Source organism: Salmo trutta, chromosome 17 (genome assembly GCF_901001165.1).
Source record: "Salmo trutta chromosome 17, fSalTru1.1, whole genome shotgun sequence".
NCBI lineage: Eukaryota > Metazoa > Chordata > Actinopteri > Salmoniformes > Salmonidae > Salmo > Salmo trutta.
The window spans coordinates 55,127,892-55,147,427 of record NC_042973.1 but is presented as its reverse complement, the minus strand read 5'-3'; the positions used below and the strand labels follow the sequence as shown (position 1 = coordinate 55,147,427).

Sequence of the window (19,536 nt, the reverse complement as noted above, 5' to 3'; positions counted from 1 at the left end):
ATGATGTGATTGTCTGGAGTTACTTTTGTGGTGGTGAAGTTGGAGATTTGAACAGGCTAAAAGGGATCTTGAAGAAAGAAGGCAACTCCATTTTGCAACGCCACGTGTTCCTGTGGACGGCGCTTAATTTGAGCCAATTTCCTCCTACAACAGGACAATGACCCAAAGCACAGCTCCAAACTATGCAAGAACTATTTAGGAAAGAAGCAGTCAGCTCGTATTCTGTCTATAATGGAGTGGCCAGCACAGTCACCGGATCTCAACCCTATTGAACTGTCGTGGGAGCATCTTGACCGTATGGTAAGTAAGAAGTGCCCATCAAGCCAATCCAACTTGTGGGAGGTGCTTCATGAAGCATGGGGTGAAATCTCTTCAGATTACCTCAACAAATTGACAACTAGAATGCCAAATGTCTGCAAGGCTGTAATTGCTGCAAATGGAGGATTCTTTGACGAAAGCAAAGTTTGAAGTACACATTATTTCAATTAAAAATCCTTATTTATAACCTTGTCAACGTCTTGACTATATTCCCTCTTCATTTTGCAACTCATTTCATGTATGTTTTCATGGAAAACAAGGACATTTCTAGGTGACCCCAAACTTTTTAACAGTAGTGTGTAAGAATTATTAATAATACAGCGCATTCGAAAAATATTCAGACTCCTTGCATTTTTCCATGTTTTGTTACATTACAGCTTTATTCTAAAATTGATTAAATCGTTTTTTCCCCTTGTCAATCTGCACACAATACCCAATAATGACAAAGCATTAGAAATGTTTGCAAATGTATTAAAAATAAAAAAATACAATATTACCAGTCAAATGTTTGGACTACCTACCCATTCAAGGGTTATTCTTTATTTTTACTATCTTCTACATTGTAGAATAATAGTGAATACATAAAAACGATGAAATAACGCACATGGAATCACGTAGTAACCAAAACCATCTTAAACAAATCAAAATATATTTTAGACTCTTCAACGTAGCCACCCTTTGCCTTGATGACTGCATTGCACACTCTTGGCATTCTCTCAGCCAGCTTCACCTGGAATTCTTGTCCAACCGTCTTGAAGGAGTTCCCACATATGCTGAGCACTTCCAGGCTGCTTTTCACTCTGCGGTCCAACTCATCCCAAAACATCTCAATTGGGACTTGGTCAGGTGATTGTGGAGGCTAGGGTATTTAATGCAGAACTCAATCACTCTCCTTCTTGGTCAAATAGCCCTTACACAGCCTGGCGTGTGTTGGGTCATTGTCATGTTGAAAAACACATTTATGTCCCACTAAGCACAAACCAGACGGGATGGCGTATCACTGCAGAATGCTGTGGTAGCCATGCTGTTTATGTGTGCCTTGAATTCTAAATAAATCACTGATAGTGTCACCAGCAAAGCACCCCCACACCATCACACCACCTCCTCCATGCTTCACGGTGGGAACCAAACATGCATTGATCATCTGTTCACTTACTCTGCGTCTCACAAAGACATGGTGGTTGGAACAAAAAATCTCAAATTTGGATTCCTCAGACTAAAGGACAAACATCCACCAGTCTAATGTCCATTGCTCGTGTTTCTTGGCCCAAGCAAGTCTCTTCTTCTTATTGGTGTCATTTTAGTAGTGTTTTTTTGCAGCAATTCGACCATGAAGGCCTGATACATGCTGTCTCCTCTGAACAGTTGATGTTGAGATGTGTCTGTTACTTTAACTTTTATTTATTTGGGCTGCAATTTCTGAGGCTGGTAACTCTAATGAACGTATCCTCTGCAGCAGAGGTAACTAAGTCTTCCTTTCCTGTGGCGGTCCTCATGAGAGCCAGTGTCATCATAGCGCTTTATGGTTTTTGAGACTGTACTTGAGGAAACTTTCAAAGTTCTTGAAATGTTCCTTATTGACTGACCTTCATGTCTTAAAATTATGATGGACTGTCGTTTCTCTTTGCTTATTCGAGCTGTTCTTGCCATAATATGGACTCGACTTTTACCAAATAGGGCTATTTTCTGTATACCACCCCTACCTTGTCACAACACAACTGATTGGTTCAAATGCATTAAGAAGGAGGGAAATTCCACAAATTAACTATTAACAAGGCACACATGTTAATTGAAATGCATTCCCGGTGACCACCTCATGAAGCTGGTTTAGAGAATGCCAAGAGTGTGCAAAGCAGTCATCAAGGCAAAGGATGGCTGCATTGAATAATATAAAATATTTTGATTTGTTTATTACTTTTTTGGTTACTACATCATTCTATGTGTGTTATTTCATAGTTTTAATGTGTTCACTATTATTCTACAATGCAGAACATTGTAAAAAATAATGAAAAACCCTGGAATGAGTAGGTGTCCAATCTTTTGACTGGTACTGTAAGTATTCAGACCGTTTACTCTCCCTTTACTCTTACTTTGGCAGCAATTACAGCCTTGAGTCTTCTTGGGTATGACACTACAAGCCTTGGGACACCTGTATTTGGGGAGTTTCTCCCATTATTCTCTGCAGATCCTCTCAAGCTCTGTCAGGTTGGATGGGGAGCATCGCTGCACAGCTATTTTCAGGTATCTCCAGAGATATTCGATTGGGTTCAAGACTCTGGCTGGGCCACTCAAGGACATTCAGAGACTTGTCCCGAAGCCAGTCCTGTGTTGTCTTGGCTGGGTGCTTAGGGTCCATGTCCTGTTGGAAGGTGAACCTTCGCCCCAAGTCTGAGTTACCAAGCGCTCTGGAGAATGTTTTCATCAAGGATGTCTCTGTTCATCTTTCCATCGATCCTTACCAGTCTCCGAGTCCCTGCCGCTGAAAAACATACCCACAGCATGATAATACCAACAACATCCTTCACCGTAGGGATAGTGTCAAGTCTCTTACAGACTTGACGCTTGGCATTCTGGCCAAAGAGTTCAAACTTGGTTTCATCAGCCCAGAAAATCTTGTATCTCATGGTCTGAGTCCTTTAGGTGCCTTTTGGCAAACTCCAAGCGGGCTGTCATGTGCCTTTTACTGAGGAGTGGCTTCCATCTGGCCGCTCTACCATAAAGAACTGATTGGTGGAGGGCTGCAGAGATAGTTGTCCTTCTGGAAGTTCTCCCATCTCCACAGAGGAACTCTGGAGCTCTGTCAGAGTGACCATCGGGTTCTTGGTACCCTTCGCCAGATCTGTCCCTCGACACAATCCTGTCTCAGAGCTCTACGGATAATTCCTTCGACCTCATGGCTTGGTTTTTGCTCTGACATGCACTGTCAACTGTTGGACCTTACATAGACAGGTGTGTGCCTTTCCAAATCATGTCCAATCAACTGAATTCACCACAATGATGATCAATGGAAACAGGATGCACCTGAGGATCTGAATACTTTTTAAAATAAAATTGCAGAAATGTCTAAAAAACCTGTTTTTGCTTTGTCATTATGGGGTATTGTGTGTAGACTGATTTAAAAAAAAATCAATTTTACAATAAGGCTGCAACATAACAAAATGTGGAAAAAAACAAGGGGTCTGAATACTTTTTGAATGCACTGTATGTAAGAATTCCTTTTTTTGAATATTATTGTTTATTTGTTTGAATATACTGTAGGCCTATCGACAACCTAATTCCAAAATTGTTTCTAGTTGTCCCCCACAATGAAATCAGGGAGGGGACCTTGGATCTGTCTCCGTCCATACGTTTGTTTGTACGTATGTTCGTACACAAGTCACACACGATATCTCCGACAGCACTAGGACGATTTCGATGAAACTTCGGTGAATGAAGCGTCTTGCCATAGGGATCCGGCATATACAAAATTAATGAACTGAAATTTCAAAGTCACACACGATATCTCACTTGGCCCAAGGGGGGCACAGCATCTTTCGTGTGGAAAGATATTTACTGTTGCCTTGTTTATCTTTTATTTTATGCACTTTGAGATTATTCATGTTATTTTTATTCTTATACGCCTTTTATACCCCCCTTGTGCATGCCGGCATGCTGGGGACGAGTGGTAGAAGTGGTGTGAAGATGTGGGTGGGTGTCTATTTTAAAAAATCCATTGAGAATATACACCATCAAAAATAAATCCATTATTAATTTGTTTAGGCAGGTCCTAAGAATAGAATAGCATATTTTGAGTTTAATTAGGTTTATGTTACGGGTCTGTGCAGCCTTGGCTGCACCATCCAAATGAAATCAATAGTTTGTTATTTTATTAATTAAACAGACAAGACACACCTACCTGATCACATATACACTGACTATACCAAACAATTGGAACCCCTCCATAATATTGACTTCCACCCTCTTTTGCCTTCAGAACAGCCTCAATTCATCGGGGCATGGACTGACTACAAGGTGTCAAAGGCGTTCCACAGGGATGCTGGCCCATGTCGACTCCAATGCTTCCAACAGTTGTGTCAAGTTGTCTGGATGTCCTTTGATACACATGGGAAAATTGAGTGTGAAAAACCCAGGAGCGTTGCCGTTGTTGACACAAACCGGTGTGCCTGGCACCTACTACCATTATCATTCAAATCCTTTGTCTTGCCCATTCACCCTATGAATGGCACACATACACAATCAATGTCTCACTTGTCTCAAATTATTTACTCCCCTTCAACTACAGTGCAATAGTCTGGTTTATACACAACTCAGCAAAAAAAGAAACGTCCTTTCACTGTCAACTGCATTTATTTTCAGCAAACTTAATTAAAACTTCTTCAGGCTAGGGTCTATTATTCTCAATTTTCACCTGATTGACGTGCCCAAAGTAAACTGCCTGTTGCTCAGGCCCTGAAGCAAGGATATGCATATAATTGGTACCATTGGACAGAAAAAACTCTGAAGTTTATAGAAATGTAAAAAAGAATATAGGAGACTATAACACAATAGGTATGGTAGGAGAAAATCCAAAGAAAAACCAACCAGAATTTATTTATTTTGAGAGCACATGCTCATACAATGCTCCCAGTATGCATTTCCTATGGCTTCCACTGGGTGTCAGTAGTCTTTGTTCAAGGTTTCAGGCTTGTTTCTTCCAAAGTGAGTTAGAAATATGAGTTTTACTACAGGGACTCAGACTTGCATTTGTGTACACTCGCGTGATGAAGAGGACGCGCACCTGTGAATATCGCTTTCCTATTGAACATACTTCTTTCCCTATGAAATATTATAGTTTAATTACATTTTAGGGTATCTGAGGATTAAATAGAAACATATTTTGACTTGTTGAAACACAGTTTAGGGGTGCATTTTCGGATTCCTATCTTGGCATGTTGAACGAGTGGATTACTCAAATCGATGGCGCCAACTAAACTAACTTTTTGGGATATAAAGAAGGATTTTATCTAACAAAATGACACTACATGTTATAGCTGTTATACCCTTTGGATGACAAATCAGAGGAAGATTTTCAAAAAGTAAGTGAATATTTAATCGCTATTTGTGAATTTATGAAACCTGTGCCGGTGGGAAAATAATTTAATTTGGGGCGCCGTCCTCAAACAATCGCATGCTTTCGCTGTAGATCCTACTGTAAATCAGACAGGGCATTTAGATTAACAATAATTTAAGCTTTTAACCAATGTAAGACACTTGTATGTACCTACATGTCTAATATCCATCATTTTTATGATTATTTATTTGAATTGCGAGCCTTCCAGTTTCACAGGAAGTTGTCAAGCTAGCAGGATGTCTAGCCTTAAGAAGTTTTTAACATGTGTAAATATTTGTATGAACATAACAAGATTCAACAACTGCTCTGGATAAGAGCGTCTGCTAAATGACTTAAATGTAAATGTAATAAACTGAACATGTTCCACAGACATGTGACCAACAGAAATGGAATAATGTGTCCCTGAACAAAGGGGGGGGTCAAAATCAAAAGTAACAGTCAGTATCTGGTGTGGCCACCAGCTGCAATAATTACTCCAATGCATCTCCTCCTCATGGACTGCACCAGATTTGCCAGTTCTTGCTGTGAGATGTTACCCCACTCTTCCACCAAGGCACCTGCAAGTTCCCTGACATTTCTGGGGGTAATGGCCCTAGCCCTCACCCTCCAATCCAACAGGTCCCAGACGTGCTCAATGGGATTGAGATCCGGCTCTTCGCTGGCCATGGCAGAACACTGACATTCCTATCTTGCAGGAAATCCTGCACAGAACGAGCAGTATGGCTGGTGGCATTGTCATGCTAGAGGGTCATGTCAAGATGAACCTGCAGGAAGGGTACCACATGAGGGAGGAGGATGTCTTCCCTGTAATGCACAGCATTGAGATTGCCTGCAATGACAACAAGCTCAGTCCTTTGATGCTGTGACACACTGCCCCAGACCATGACGAACCCTCCACCTCCAAATCGATCCCTCTCCAGAGTACAGGCCTCGGTGTAACACTCATTCCTTCGATGATAAACGCGAATCCGACCATCACCCCTGGTGAGACAAAACCGCGATTCGTCAGTGAAGAGCACTTTTTGCCAGTCCTGTCTGGTTCAGCGACGGTGGGTTTGTGCCCGTTGTTGCTGGTGATGTCAGGTGAGGACCTGCCTTACAACAGGCCTACAAGCCCTCAGGTGTTGTTACATGTGGTCTGCCACTGTGCGAGGACGATCAGCTGTCCGTCCTGTCTCCCTGTAGCGCTGACTTCGGCGTCTCACAGTATGGACATCGCAATTCATTGCCCCGGCCACATCTGCAGTCCTCATGCCTCCTTGCAGCATGCCTAAGGCACATTCACACAGATGAGCAGGGACCCTGGGCATCTTTCTTTTGGTGCTTTCAGAGTCAGTAGAAAGGCCTCTTCAGTGTGTCTTAACGACCATTCCACAGGTGCATGTTCATTAATTGTTTATGGTTCATTGAACAAACATGGGAAACAGTGTTTAAACCTTTTACAATGAAGATCTGTGAAGTTATTTGGATTTTTACGAATTATCTTTGAAAGTCAGGGTCTTGAAAAAGGGACGTTTCTTGTTTTGCTGAGTTTATATGGTGGGTCAATGAAGGTTGGATAGGAGCCAGGGGTCTTTGGGAGGTGCTGAGTAGAGGAGAGGCAATCACATGATTGCAGTCACTGATTATGGTGGAGAGCTGTGGATTAGCGAGGAAAGGGGTCGAGGTCAGGTCACATTAAGGAAGGAACTGTTTGTTTCCCGCATTACTTAACTTCCTGCCTAGTAATAAAGATGTAATGTTTACAGAGAAGGAGGAGACTCCACCCAAATTGGGGTATATATACTACCACTGGTGGAAATACGTATTTGTCTTATGCAGCTGAATGACCCAATGGGTGAATAAACTTGGTTTAAGCTTTACTAATCGTCACTAGGTTCATTTAGAACCTAACACATCTTAAAATAGCTAGGTGGGACAGCCTCATATCACAGGCATATCATTTGTTTTTATCCTCAATAAAGTAGCTATTAGTAGTCAGAGCTAGAAGGGTGGGTGGGGTGGGTCAAGTGCAAGTACTGGTTCTCTTTTTCTTTATTTTTATTTTATTGCATTTTTGGGAGGGAGGGTCGAAGTGAGGAGGAAGATTATTTAAGATACTGTTTAAAAAGGTAGGGTTTCAGATGTTTTCAGAAGATGGGCAGGGACTTTGCTGTCTTAGCTTCAGGGGGAAACTGGTTCAACCATTGGGGTGCCAGGACAGAGAAGAGCTTGAACTTGGCTGAACGAGAGCTGCCCTACCCTATGGGTGGAAGGGCCAAGAGACCTGAGGAGGAAGAACGGAGTGCTCAGGTTGCGGTGTAGGGTTTGCGCATAGCCTGAAGGTAGGGAGAGGCAGTTCCTATTAATGTTCCTTAGGTAAGCCCCATGGTATTGTAGTGGATGCGAGCTTCCACTGGAAGCCATTGGAATGTGCAGAGGAGCAAGGTAACATGAGAGATCTTGGGAAGGTTGAAAACCAGTCGGGGTGCTGCGTACCTGCAAGAGCGGGTCACATCTTTGGTGTTTGAAGAGAACAACAGGGTGTTGTCCAGGGTCACACAGCATTCTGGGAGGGCGACACTGTGGAGTTGTCAATCGTGATGGAGAGGTGTTTGAGAGGGCAGGCTTTCCCCGGGAGGAGGAGCTGTTCCGTCTTGTCAAGATTGAGCTTGAGGTGGTGGGCCGACATCCAAGTTGAGATATCTGCCAGGCACACAGAGATGCGTGTCACCACCTGTGTGTCAGAAGGGGGGAAAGAGAATAGTACTTGAGTGTCATCCGCATAGCAATGATAGGAGAGACCATGTAAGGATATGACGGAGCTGAGTGACTTGGTGTATAGAGAAGTATAGAGGGCCTAGAACCGAGCCCTGGGGGACACCAGTAGTAGTAAGAACTGGTTCCGGGTTTGGAGCGAGTAGTCGCCCTTCGCTTCGCTCCACAGGTAATATTACATTTCATTACATTACAACGGTTTGATTTGTTTGATCTGAGCAATTTTTCTTAGCTAGCTACATAGCCGTCTTTGCATCAAAGATAATTGTGTAGTTTAGAGTAATTAGAGTAATTATCGAGGTTAGCTAGCCAGCTATTTTCGTCCTTCTAACGTAGTCAACACTGCTAGCTAGCTAGCCAACTAGCCAACTTCTACCGACTAGCAGCACTGTAGAAACTATTACATTACAACGGAATGACTTGATTAGTGTAGTGTTAGCTAGCTACATAGTTGTCTTTGCTGTCTTTGTATCTAAGATAATTGTGTAGTTTAGAGTAATTATCGAGGTTAGCTAGCCAGCTATTTTCGTCGCCACGCCGCGCCACCGTTCTCCTACTTAGTCAACAACTGCTAGCTAGCTAGTCAACTTCTACCGACTAGCAGCACTGTAGAAACTAATAATACATTACAACGGAACGATTTAATTAGTGTAGTGTTAGCTAGCTACATAGTTGTCTTTGCTGTCTTTGTATCTAAGATAATTGTGTAGTTTAGAGTAATTATCGAGGTTAGCTAGCCAGCTATTTTCGTCGCCGCGACGCGCCACCGTTCCCCTACCTAGTCAACAACTGCTAGCTAGCTAGTCAACTTCTACCAACTAGCAGCACTGTAAAAACTAATAATACATTACAACGGAACAATTTGATTAGTGTAGTGTTAGCTAGCTACATAGTTGTCTTTGCTGTCTTTGTATCTAAGATAATTGTGTAGTTTAGAGTAATTATCGAGGTTACCTAGCCAGCTACACTTTCAAACAAAGTCAACAACGCAGCCACTGCTAGCTAGCCTATTTCACCAGCCAGCAGTACTGTATCATTTTAATCATTTTAGTCAATAAGATTTTTGCAACGTAAGCTTAACTTTCTGAACATTCGAGACGTGTAGTCCACTTGTCATTCCAATCTCCTTTGCATTAGCGTAGCCTCTTCTGTAGCCTGTCAACTATGTGTCTGTCTATCCCTGTTCTCTCCTCTCTGCACAGGCCATACAAACGCTTCACACCGCGTGGCCGCTGCCACTCTAACCTGGTGGTCCCAGCGCGCACGACCCACGTGGAGTTCCAGGTCTCCGGCAGCCTCTGGAACTGCAGATCTGCGGCCAACAAGGCAGAGTTCATCTCAGCCTATGCTTCCCTCCAGTCCCTCGACTTCTTGGCACTGACGGAAACATGGATTACCACAGATAACACTGCTACTCCTACTGCTCTCTCCTCGTCTGCCCACGTGTTCTCGCACACCCCGAGAGCTTCTGGTCAGCGGGGTGGTGGCACTTGGATCCTCATCTCTCCCAAGTGCACATTCTCTTTCTCCCCTGACCCATCTGTCTATCGCCTCCTTTGAATTCCATGCTGTCACAGTTACCAGCCCTTTCAAGCTTAAAACCTGTTGGGGATAGGGGGCAGTATTGAGATTTTTGAAAAAAATATGTGCCCATTTGTAACTGCCTCCTACACCAACTCAGAAGCTAGAATATGCATATTGTTGTTCAGGTTTGGATAGAAAATACTCTGAATTTTCTAAAACTGTTTGAATGGTGTCTGTAAGTATAACAGAACTCATATGGCAGTCAAAACCCTGAGACAAATTCTGACAGGAAGTGGATACCTGATGTGTTGAATTACCTTTAAGCCTATGCCATTGAAACACACAGGGGCTTATTAATTGTTGAGCACTTCCTATGGCTTCCACTAGATGTCACCAGTCTTTACAAAGTTGTTTGAGTCTTCTACTGTGAGAACTGAACGAACAAGAGCCTTGGAACCGTGGTGGCCGACAAGACTCTGGCGCGCGAGTTCATGTTGGGTACTCTCGTTCCAATACGTTTTAAAAGAGAATGCAATCATCCGCCTTGAATATTATTCATGTTCTGGTTGAAAAAGGCCCTAATGATTTATGCTATACAACGTTTGACATGTTTGAACGAACGTAAATATTTTTTCTCCCCTCTTTCATGAAGAGAAGTCCGGCGGGCTTAGATCATGTGCTAACAACACGGAGCTTTTTGGACATAAATTATGAGCTTTTTCGAACAAAACTACATTTCCTATGGACCTGGGATTCCTGGAAGTGACATCTGATGAAGAGAATCAAAGGTAATGGATTATTTACATAGTATTTTCGATTTTAGATCTCTCCAACATGGCGGTTAGTCTGTATCGCAAAGCGTATTTTTCTGGGCGCAGTGCTCAGATTATTGCAAAGTGTGATTTCCCAGTAAGGTTATTTTTAAATCTGGCAATCCGGTTGCGTTCAAGAGATATAAATCTATAATTCTTTGAATGACAATATAATATTTTACCAATGTTTTCGAATAGTAATTATTAAATTTTTTTGTGCTGATTTGACTGGCGGTATTGGAGGGAAAAGATTTCCTCAACATCAACGCAATAGTAAAACGCTGTTTTTGGATATAAATATGAACTTGATAGAACAAAAAATGCATGTATTGTCTAACATAATGTCCTAGGAGTGTCATCTGATGGAGATTGTCAAAGGTTAGTGCATAATTTTAGCTGGTTTTCTGCTTTTGGTGACGCCTGTCTTTGAATTGACAAAACATTACACACAGCTATTGTCAATGTACTCTCCTAACATAATGTAACTTTATGCTTTCGCCGTAAAGCCTTTTTGAAATCGGACAACGTGGTTAGATTAAGGAGATGTTTATCTTTCAAAGGGTGTAAGATAGTTGTATGTTTGAGAAATTTGAATTATGACATTTAATTGTTTTCAAATTTGGCGTTCTTGATATTTCACCTGTTGTTGATAGGGTGTACCAGAGGTTAACATCCTTATAATTTATCGCCCTCCAGGTTCCCTTATAGAGTTCATCAATGAGCTTGACGGCTTGATAAGTTCCTTTCCTGAGGATGGCTCACCTCTCACAGTCCTGGGTGACTTTAACCTCCCCACGTCTACCTTTGACTCATTCCTCTCTGCCTCCTTCTTTCCACTCCTCTCCTCTTTTAACCTCACCCTCTCACTTTCCCCCCCTACTCACAAGGCAGGCAATACGCTTGACCTCATCTTTACTAGATGCTGTTCTTCCACTAATCTCATTGCAACTCCCCTCCAAGTCTCCGACCACTACCTTATATCCTTTTCGCTCTCATCCAACACTTCCCACTCTGCCCCCTACTCGGATGGTATCGCGCCGTCTCAACCTTCGCTCTCTCTCCCCCGCTACTCTCTCCTCTTCCATCCTATCATCTCTTCCCTCTGCTCAAACCTTCTCCAACCTACCTCCTGATTCTGCCTCCTCAACCCTCCTCTCCTCCCTTTCTGCATCCTTTGACTCTCTATGTCCCCTATCCTCCAGGCCGGCTCGGTCCTCCCCTCCTGCTCCGTGGCTCGACGACTCATTGCGAGCTCACAGAACAGGGCTCCGGGCAGCCGAGCGGAAATGGAGGAAAACTCGCCTCCCTGCGGACCTGGCATCCTTTCACTCCCTCCTCTCTACATTTTCCTCTTCTGTCTCTGCTGCTAAAGCCACTTTCTACCACTCTAAATTCCAAGCATCTGCCTCTAACCCTAGGAAGGTCTTTGCCACCTTCTCCTCCCTCCTGAATCCTCCTCCCCCTCCTCCTCCCTCTCTGCGGATGACTTCGTCAACCATTTTGAAAAGAAGGTCGACGACATCCGATCATCGTTTGCTAAGTCAAACTACACCGCTGGTTCTGCACACACTGCCCTACCCTGTGCTTTGACCTCTTTCTCCCCTCTCTCTCCAGATGAAATCTCGCGTCTTGTGACGGCCGGCCGCCCAACAACCTGCCCGCTTGACCCTATCCCCTCCTCTCTTCTCCAGACCATTTCCGGAGACCTTCTCCCTTACCTCACCTCGCTCATCAACTCATCCTTGACCGCTGGCTACGTCCCTTCCGTCTTCAAGAGAGCGAGAGTTGCATCCCTTCTGAAAAAACCTACACTCGATCCCTCCGATGTCAACATCTACAGACCAGTATCCCTTTTTTCTTTTCTCTCCAAAACTCTTGAACGTGCCGTCCTTGGCCAGCTCTCCAGCTATCTCTCTCAGAATGACCTTCTTGATCCAAATCAGTCAGGTTTCAAGACTAGTCATTCAACTGAGACTGCTCTTCTCTGTGTCACGGAGGCGCTCCGCACTGCTAAAGCTAACTCTCTCTCCTCTGTTCTCATCCTTCTAGACCTATCGGCTGCCTTTGATACTGTGAACCATCAGATCCTCCTCTCCACCCTCTCCGAGTTGGGCATCTCCGGCGCGGCCCACGCTTGGATTGCGTCCTACCTGACAGGTCGCTCCTACCAGGTGGCGTGGCGAGAATCTGTCTCCGCACAACGTTCTCTCACCACTGGTGTCCCCCAGGGCTCTGTTCTAGGCCCTCTCCTATTCTCGCTATACACCAAGTCACTTGGCTCTGTCATATCCTCAAATGGTCTCTCCTATCATTGCTATGCAGACGACACACAATTAATCTTCTCCTTTCCCCCTTCTGATAACCAGGTGGCGAATCGCATCTCTGCATGTCTGGCAGACATATCAGTGTGGATGATGGATCACCACCTCAAGCTGAACCTCGGCAAGACGGAGCTGCTCTTCCTCCCGGGGAAGGACTGCCCGTTCCATGATCTCGCCATCACGGTTGACAACTCCATTGTGTCCTCCTCCCAGAGTGCTAAGAACCTTGGCGTGATCCTGGACAACACCCTGTCGTTCTCAACTAACATCAAGGCGGTGACCCGTTCCTGTAGGTTCATGCTCTACAACATTCGCAGAGTACAACCCTGCCTCACATAGGAAGCGGCGCAGGTCCTAATCCAGGCACTTGTCATCTCCCGTCTGGATTACTGCAACTCGCTGTTGGCAGGGCTCCCTGCCTGTGCCATTAAACCCCTACAACTCATCCAGAACGCCGCAGCCCGTCTGGTGTTCAACCTTCCCAAGTTCTCTCACGTCACCCCGCTCCTCCGCTCTCTCCACTGGCTTCCAGTTGAAGCTCGCATCCGCTACAAGACCATGGTGCTTGCCTACGGAGCTGTGAGGGAACGGCACCTCCGTACCTTCAGGCTCTGATCAGGCCCTACACCCAAACAAGGGCACTGCGTTCATCCACCTCTGGCCTGCTCGCCTCCCTACCTCTGAGGAAGTACAGTTCCCGCTCAGCCCAGTCAAAACTGTTCGCTGCTCTGGCACCCCAATGGTGGAACAAACTCCCTCACGACGCCAGGACAGCGGAGTCAATCACCACCTTCCGGAGACACCTGAAACCCCACCTCTTTAAGGAATACCTAGGATAGGATGAAGTAATCCTTCTAACCCCCCCCCCTTAAAAGATTTAGATGCACTATTGTAAAGTGGTTGTTCCACTGGATATCATAAGGTGAATGCACCAATTTGTAAGTCGCTCTGGATAAGAGCGTCTGCTAAATGACTTAAATGTAAATGTAAATGTAAGAATACGTGGTTCAGACACAGACCCTCTCCACGTCACCGGGTAGAATTGGCCTGCCAGGTAGGATAAATCCAAGAGTGTGCATAGTCTGAGACCCACAGCCCTGAGAGGGTGGAGGGAGGATCTGATGGTTCACGGTGTCAAAGGGAGTGGATAGATCTAGGAGGATGAGAACAGAGGAGAGAAAGTCAGCTTTGATAGTGCGGAGAGCCTCCGTGACACAAAGAAGTGTAGTCTCGGTTGAGTGACCCGTCTTGAAGCCTGACTGGTTACGGTCAAGAAGATCGTTCTGAGATAGATAATGAGAAAGTTGAAAGAGACACCACACTCAAGTGTTTTGACGTCAGATGAGTCGAGTGTTGGTTTCTTGAGGAGGGGAGCAACTCGGGCCATTTTGAAGTCAGAGGGGACGCAGCCAGTGGTCAGGAATGAGTTGATGAGGGAAGTGAAGAATGGGAGAAGGTCTCCAGAGATGGTCTGGAGAAGGGATGAGGAGGTGGAGTTGAGCAGGCAGGTTGTTAGGCGGCCAGACCTCAATAGTCGAAGGATGTCATCTAAAGAGAGAGGAGAGAAAAAGGTCAAGGTGTCGGGTAGTTCTGTGTGAATGAGACCAGTGGACTGGTTATATACACTCAGAAAAGAGGTGAAACCACTCCCCCTCCAATACAGCCACTGATTATCAAAATAAGTCAGAAATTGCCCTGCCCCTTGATCCTGGTTGATGTGTCAACAACTATCTGCATAATTATGAGCAGTCAGCAGTTCACACAACAAGTAGGCCACTAAATGTGTTTGCTGAAATGTGATAGATGTGAATTGGAGCAAAACACACTACCTGTGATACCTGGGAGTGCATTCTGATGAAGATCATCAAAGATAAGTGAATATTTATAATGCAATTTATGATTTTAGATGACTCCAAAATGGCGCATTGCCTGATCTTGTTTTCTGAGCGCCGTACTCAGATTATTGCAAAGTGTGCTTTCCCCGTGAAGCTTTTTTGAAATCTGTCACAGCGGTTGCATTAAGGAGATGTTTATCTATAATTCTTTGAATAACAGTTTAATATTTTATCAATGTTTATGATGAGTATTTCTATAAATTAATGTGCTCATTCACCGGAAGTTTTTGAAGTTAAAACATTTCTGAACATTACGGACCAATGTAAAATGGTTTTTTTGAATACAAATATGAACTTTATCGAGCAAAACATACATGTAGTGTGTAACATGAAGTCCTATGAGTGCCATCTGATGAAAATCATCAAAGGTTAGTGCTTAATTTTAGCTGTATTTCTGGTTTTTGTGACGCCTCTCCTTGCTTGGAAAATGGCTGTGTGGTTTTTCTTGTCAAGGTGATGTGCTAACATAATCTAATGCTATGCTTTCTCCATAAAGCCTTTTTAAAATCGGACAATGTGGTTGGATTAACGAGAATCTTATCTTTAAAATGGGATATAATAGTTCTATGTTTGAGAAATTTGAATTATGAGATTTTTGTCGTTTTGAATTTGGCGCCCTACTATTTCACTGGCTGTTGAATAGTGTGTCCCGCAGGTGGGACGGTCACGTCCCACATACCCAAGAGAGGTTAATCTCTTCCCTGCCCCACTCTACTTTCTTAGGGAGGAGCAGTTGTAGGGTCTTATCTTCACCAAAATCTATATTTTCAAAAGCATGTGAGTCTCATGTTCATATTTCACAACCTCCACAAGCTTTTGGAGTTTCCTATACAGTGGGGGGGAAAAAATGTGATCACCTGCTGATTTTGTACGTTTGCCCACTGATAAAGAATGGATCAGTCTATAATTTTAATGGTAGGTTTATTTGAACAGTGGAGACTGAATAACAACAAAAATATCCAGAAAAACACATGTCAAAAATGTTATAAATTGATTTGAATTTTAATGAGGGAAATAAGTATTTGACCCCCTCTCAATCAGAAAGATTTCTGGCTCCCAGGTGTCTTTTATACAGGTAACGAGCTGAGATTAGGAGCACACTCTTAAAGGGAGTGCTCCTAACCGCAGCTTGTTACCTGTAAAAAAGACACCTGTCCACAGAAGCAATCAGTCAATCAGATTCCAAACTCTCCACCATGGCCAAGACCAAAGAGCTCTCCAAGGATGTCAGGGACAAGATTGTAGACCTACACAAGGCTGGAATGGGCTACAAGACCATCGCCAAGCAGCTTGGTGAGAAGGTGCCAACATTTGGTACGATTATTCGCAAATGGAAGAAACACAAAAGAACTGTCAATATCCCTCGGCCTGGGGCTCCATGCAAGATCTCACCTCGTGGGGTTGCAATGATCATGAAAACGGTGAGGAATCAGCCCAGAACTACACGGAGGATCTTCTCAATGATCTCAAGGCAGCTGGGACCATAGTCACCAAGAAAACAATTGGTAACACACTACGCCGTGAAGGACTGAAATCCTACAGCGCCCGCAAGGTCCCCCTGCTCAAGAATACATATACATGCCCGTCTGAAGTTTACCAATGAACATCTGAATGATTCAGAGGACAACTGGTGAAAGTGTTGTGGTCAGATGAGACCAAAATGGAGCTCTTTGGCATCAACTCAACTCGCCGTGTTTGGAGGAGGAGGAATGCTGCCTATGACACCAAGAACACCATCTCCACTGTCAAACATGGAGGTGGAAACATTATGCTTTGGGGGTGTTTTTCTTCTAAGGGGACAGGACAACTTCACCGCATCAAAGGTACGATGGACGGGGCCATGTATCGTCAAATCCTGGGTGAGAACATGCTTGCCTCTGGCAGGGCATTGAAAATGGGTCGTGGATGGGTATTCCAGCATGACAATGACCCAAAACACATGGCCAAGGCAACAAAGGAGTGGCTCAAGAAGAAGCACATTAAGGTCCTGGAGTGGCCTAGCCAGTCTCCAGACCTTAATCCCATAGAAAATCTCTGGAGGGAGCTGAAGGTTCGAGTTGCCAAACGTCAGCCTCGAAACTTTAATGACTTGGAGAAGATCTGCAAAGAGGAGTGGGATAAAATCCCTCCTGATGTGAAACCAGCCAGACCAAAAACATGTTAAATCTATGTAACAAATCATCTAACTCTTATTTGAAATACAGCAAACAAACTTGTGTGAAAATGCTTTAACCTGTTAGGGTATAGGGGGCAGTATTTTCACGGCTGGATAAAAAAATGTACCCAATTTAATCTGGTTACTAATCCTACCCAGTAACGACAATATGCATATACTTATTATATATGGGTAGAAAACACCCTAAAGTTTCAAAAACTGTTTGAATGGTGTCTGTGAGTATAACAGAACTCATTTGGCAGGCAAAACCCTTAGACAGATTCTGACAGGAAGTGGATACCTGATGTGTTGAATTGACTTTAAGCCTATACCATTGAAAAACAAAGGGGGTGAGGAATGTTTTGGCACTTCCTATTGCTTCCACAAGATGTCCCCAGCCTTTACAAAGTGTTTTGAGTCTTCTACAGTGAGATCTGACTGAAGAAGAGCTTTGGAACGGCGATGGCCCATTAGACACCTGGCGCGCGAGTTGATGGTGGGTACTCTCATTCCGAAACGTTTTAAAAGAGAACCCAATGGTCCGCCTTGAATTTTATTCATGTTCTGGTTAAAAAAGGCCCTAATGATTTATGCGATACAACGTTTGACATGTTTGAACAAACGTAAATATATTTTTTCCGTTCGTGATGTGAAGTGAAGTCCGGCTGGCTTAGATCATGTGCTACAACACGGAGGTTTTTGGACATAAATGATGAGCTTTTTTGAACAAAACTACATTCGTTATGGACCTGGGATTCTTTGGAAGTGACATCTGATGAAGAGAATCAAAGGTAATGGATTATTTACATAGTATTTTCGATGTTAGATCTCTCCAACATGGCGGTTAGTCTGTATCGCAATGCGTATTTTTCTGGCGCAGTGCTCAGATTATTGCAAAGTGTGATGTCCCAGTAAGGTTAATTTTAAATCTGCGTTCAAGAGATGTAAATCTATAATTCTTTGAATGACAATATAATATTTTACCAATGTTTTCTAATATTAAATAATTATTTTGTTGTCATGACTTGACTGCCGGTATTGGAGGGAAATGATTTCCTGAACATCAACGCCATAGTAAAACGCTGTTTTTAGATATAAATATGAACTTGATAGAACTAAAAATGCATGCATTGTCTAACATAATGTCCTAGGAGTGTCATCTGATGGAGATTGTAAAAGGTTAGTGCATAATTTTAGCTGATTTTATGGTTTTGGTGACGCCTGTCTTTGAATCGACAATACACTACACACAGCTATTGTCAATGTACTCTCCTAACATAACCTAACTTTATGCTTTCCCCGTAAAACCTTTTTGAAATCGGAAAACGTGGTTAGATTAAGGAGATGTTTATCTTTCAAAGGCTGTAAATTAGTTGTATGTTTGAGAAATTTGAATTTTGACATTTATTTGGTTTCAAATTTGCCGCTCTTGAAATGCACCTGCTGTTGATAGGGTGCGCCACGGGTGGCACGCTAACGTCCCACATAGCTCCAAGAAGTTAAGTCAAATGTAGAGCCTTTATCTTAAAATATTCCTTCTGAATTGTAAAACAATGGTACTGCTGGTGGCTATTTTCAAAGATGTTTACCACAGCCTGCAGGGGCCAAATCTGTGGTGGCTCGATATCTAAATCATTTCAGGGTAGATAAATCTACCTCTGTGCCAAATTTGGTGTGCTTTTCTCTAAAAAGGCCAGAACTTTAACATTGTGGCCATTGTGTAAGATGCTATGGCCCCCAGATGCTATATCTGTGGTGGGTCCTTATTTAAGTCTTTTCAGGGTCCAAAATTCTCTCTGTGCCAAATTTGGAGCCTTAATCTTAAAAACAGTCCTTCTGAATTGAAAAAAATGCTGCCACACCCCAGGGGCCAAGTCTGGAGTGGCTCCAAATCAACCAAATTTGGTGCTTTTATCACAACATGAATGATTGTTTTGCTAAGCTGCCCCACTATAAAACATGCCCTCTTGGCATCCGTTTTTGCCACTTTACTGTACCCATCCTTGAGGTCAGGATTTAAAATGGGAGAGTTTGTGATTCAGGATGCTGCAGACAGCCTTAATGGGGTGATCAGATCATACTGTACTGTGCTAGTCAGGGAATGTATCAGTGAGCTGAAAGCTCCATATCCACATTACCCTGGGTCACTCTGGCGCCCACAAACACCAGCACACACATGCACACACACGCACCAGACGCACAGATGCACACACACCAGGGGAGTTGGGGAATATAACATAACAGTAAAGCCTTTGTAATTAAACCCTGACCTGTCTGGACTTATAAAACAGAAAACTAAAACAAACAGAAAACAGACAAGAGAAAAGCTCTTGTAAACAGATTTGTAGCTTTATTATTTGTAAAGTTATACACAATAGAAACATCCAGAGGGGTGAACAGGAGCAAACCACACACGCTCAAATACAGAAGAGCATTCCTTTCTTTAGCAGGCTAATCCATTCTCTTCAGAGTACCATTTGCCTCTCAAAAAAACAAAGAAATCCAGGACAATGAAGGCAGTAAGAAGTAGCCTAGCCTACAGATGCAGTGCATAAATACAAGAGGTTGAAATGGATCACTGCGCAGGAGACATTCTACCACCACTAAACCCTCTGGAAGATCCCCTTTTAGCCAAAAGCAGTGC

At 43.5% G+C, this 19,536-nt stretch overlaps 1 protein-coding gene across 3 annotated transcripts in view; it reads right to left on the bottom strand.

The window, feature by feature from the left end:
* LOC115152437 (pleckstrin homology domain-containing family A member 5) overlaps nt 1-19,536 on the bottom strand; it is a 103,381-nt gene that overhangs the window by 61,782 nt on the left and 22,063 nt on the right. Inside the window, exon 2 of one of the 3 annotated variants that reach the window (XM_029697319.1) lies at nt 7,907-8,144. The exons of 1 other annotated variant lie outside the window; for it this stretch is intronic. The gene's annotated coding sequence lies outside the window, so the exon portion shown is untranslated. Of the gene's footprint in view, nt 1-7,906; nt 8,148-19,536 lie in introns of those variants that run through there. One more of the 3 variants, XM_029697320.1, reaches the window with a different exon arrangement.